Below are 3,282 nucleotides of genomic sequence, written 5' to 3'. Positions count from 1 at the left end.
GGGAGAGGGGGGGAAGTGAGTTTGCTAATTAACTGGCAAAAACCATTGATTTCTATAATGGGGAAATAAGTAATGATAGTTATAACAACAACAACAACAACAACAACAATTCTTTCTACTACAGGCACAAGGCCTGAAATTTTGTGGCTAGTAAGGATAAGTCAATTTCATCAACTCCACTGCTCAAATGGTACTTATTTTAGAGACCCTGAAAGAATGTATGGCAAAGTAGACCATGGAGGAATTTGAACTCAGAATGTAAAAGCTGGGAAAAAAATATCATTGAGGATTTTGTCCAATGAACTAATGATTCTACTAGTTTTACCACCTTAACAACAATAACAATAATAATTTTATTATAGGTACAAAGCCTGGAAAATTTTGGGGAGGGTTATGTCGATTACATTGACCCCAGTGTTCAACTGGTACTTATTCTATCGACCTTGAAAGGATGAAAGGTAAAGTTGATCTCAGCAGAATTTGAACGCAGAATTGTAAAGATGGATGAAATGCCGCTAAGTATATTACCCGATGTACTAACGGCTCTGCTAGTCCACCTTAATAATAATAATCCTTCCTTCTACAGGCACAAGGCCCGAAATTTTTGGGAAGGGGACCATTCAATTACATTGACCTCAGTGTTACACTGGTACTTAGTTTATCGACCCCCAAAGGATGAAAGGCAAAGTCAACCTCGGCGCAGTTTGAACTCAGAACATGCAGACAGACGAAGTGCTGCAAAGCATTTCGCCCAACATGCTAACAATTTTGCCAGCTCACCACCTTAATAATAATAATAATAATAATAATAATAGATGGGCTACAACAAATATTCTGCTCAATACCACAGATATGTTTGTCAGTTGTTTAACCTTAACCAGTTGAACATGTCCCTTGGTGGTTGACCATTTGTGCATCTTTCAGCACGAGCAGAAGTAGTGGGGGAACATCATAGCCATGTGTTGTGAGGAATTTTTTGGGGTTTGAATAATTCACCTCTGGAAATATGGGTGTTTCATTCAACATCCTTAAACAACCATTATTCAGTGACCTTTTGAGCAGTATGGACTACTCGACCTGATGAAAATTCTAGCTGGGCTCCACCTGCAAGATCATGCGCTGTTTATCTTGATACGAGATCACCATGTCGTGCACATATGGTTGTGATGCATGTGCCTGGTGTACCCTTATCAGACGGGTAGTCATGATGGGTATAATGGGCTTCGTATATTTTACCCCCGTGTCACTTTGATGGCATGCACTGCTCTCTCACTCAATAATAATAATGATGATGATTTCTAATTTTGGCACAAGGCCAGCAATTTCAGAGGAGTAAGTTGATTACATCGACCCCAATGTTCAAGTGGCACTTATTTCATTGACCCCAAGGGGATGAAAGGCAAAGTCAACCTGAGTGGCATTTGAACTCAGAACACAAAGTCAGAAGAAATGCTGCTAAGCATTTTTCCCAGCGTAGTAATAATTCTTCCAGCTTGTTATCTTAAGTAGTAAACTAATAACAACAACAATAATCAGATCATTGTAACAGCAATATGGAAACCTACTTTAAAACAAAACAAAATACTCATAATGTAAGTAAAAAAAATCAATATAAAAAGTGGTCAGTTTGTTTTGGCTGAAAAACAACAAAGACAAGTACCCATGCGAAAACAAGACACCTGTGGGAAAAGGAAAACAAACAAACAAAATAAACCAAATGCCTCGGCTAACAAATTAAGAATGAAAAAATAACTGCAACAACAACAACAACAACAACAACAACAACAACCTTAATGGTTTCTGATTATGAAACAAGGCCAGCAATTTTGAGAGGAAGGAGATTATTCAATAACCTCCACCCCTTCTCAAAAATTCAACCCTAATACTTGAATGGTGGTTTATTTTAATGGACCCAAAGAGGGATGAAAGGTAAAGTAGACAGTGATAGGATTTGAACTCAAAACATAAAGAGCTGAAGAAAATCGTGCAAACATTTATTTATAGTGCTCTAATGGTTTTGTCATTTCACCTTAATAATGATAATTCTTTCTGCTATGAGCACAAAGCCAGCATCTTTACAGAAAGGGGGCTAGTTAATTATATTAATCTTGTAGTGTGCAACTGGTCATCATCATCGTTTAATGTCCGTTTTCCATGGCTGCATGAGTTGGATGGTTTGATGGAGGACTAGCAAGCCAGTAGGCTGCACCAGGCTCCAATCTTATCTGGCAAAGGTTTATACAGCTGGATGCTCTTCCTAACACCAACCACGCTGAGAGTGTAGTGGGTGCTTTTTACGTGCCACTGGCACAGGGGCCAGTCAGAGGGCACTGGCATCGACCATGTTTGAATGGTGATTCTTATGTGCCACCAGCACAGGTGCCAGTCAGATGGCACTGGCATTGGTCATGACTGTAATTTCACTTGACTCAACAGGTCTTCTCAAGCACAGCATGTCACCCAGTGATCCAAGGGTACTTTTAAATGGGCTGGTTATGCGACACTGGTATCGGCTGCAGCTGCAATCTCACTTTACTTGCCGGGTTTTCTCAATAACAGCTCATCTCCAAAGGTCTCGGTCTCTTGTATTTATTTTATCTTATCGACCCAGGATGTAAGATAATGTCATCGACAGTGGCATTTGAACTTAGAAGTGTAAAACTGGAAGAAATGCCGATAAGAATTTTATCCAGTGTGCTGGTTATTTTGCCAGCTCGCTTGATGACGATGACGACAATAATGGTTTCTAATTTTAGCACAAAGCCAGCAATACAGAGGGGTGCAGGCAAGATGATAACATCATCCCTAGTAAACAAACTGGTACTTTATTACATTGACCCTGAAAGGATGAAAGATAAGTTAACCTCAGCAGGATTTGAGCTTGCACATAAAGAGCAGGAAGAAATGCCTTAAGCGTATTCTCCAACATATCAATGATTCTCCTGGCTTGTTGCCATAATGATAATAGCCCTGTCTACTATAGGTACAAGGCTAGAATTTTGGGGCTAGTGGGTAAGTTGGTTACATCAACCCAAATACTTAACTGGTACTTATTTTATCGACCCACCCCCAGTCAATCAAATGATGATGATGTTAATGATGATGATGTTAATGATGATGATGTTAATGATGTTGATGTTAATGATGTTGATGATGATGTTAATGATGATGATGAAGAAGAAGAAGACTTTCTTTTTTTTAATCTTTTCACAAGTAAAGATTACAAAAACGAATAAATAAAAAGGGATAAAAAGAAATTAATATTGAATGGTCATACCTTTT

This window comes from Octopus bimaculoides, chromosome 7 (assembly GCF_001194135.2).
Source record: "Octopus bimaculoides isolate UCB-OBI-ISO-001 chromosome 7, ASM119413v2, whole genome shotgun sequence".
Taxonomy (NCBI): domain Eukaryota; kingdom Metazoa; phylum Mollusca; class Cephalopoda; order Octopoda; family Octopodidae; genus Octopus; species Octopus bimaculoides.
The sequence above is the reverse complement of the archived record's forward strand: the minus strand, read 5'-3'. Positions refer to the sequence as shown.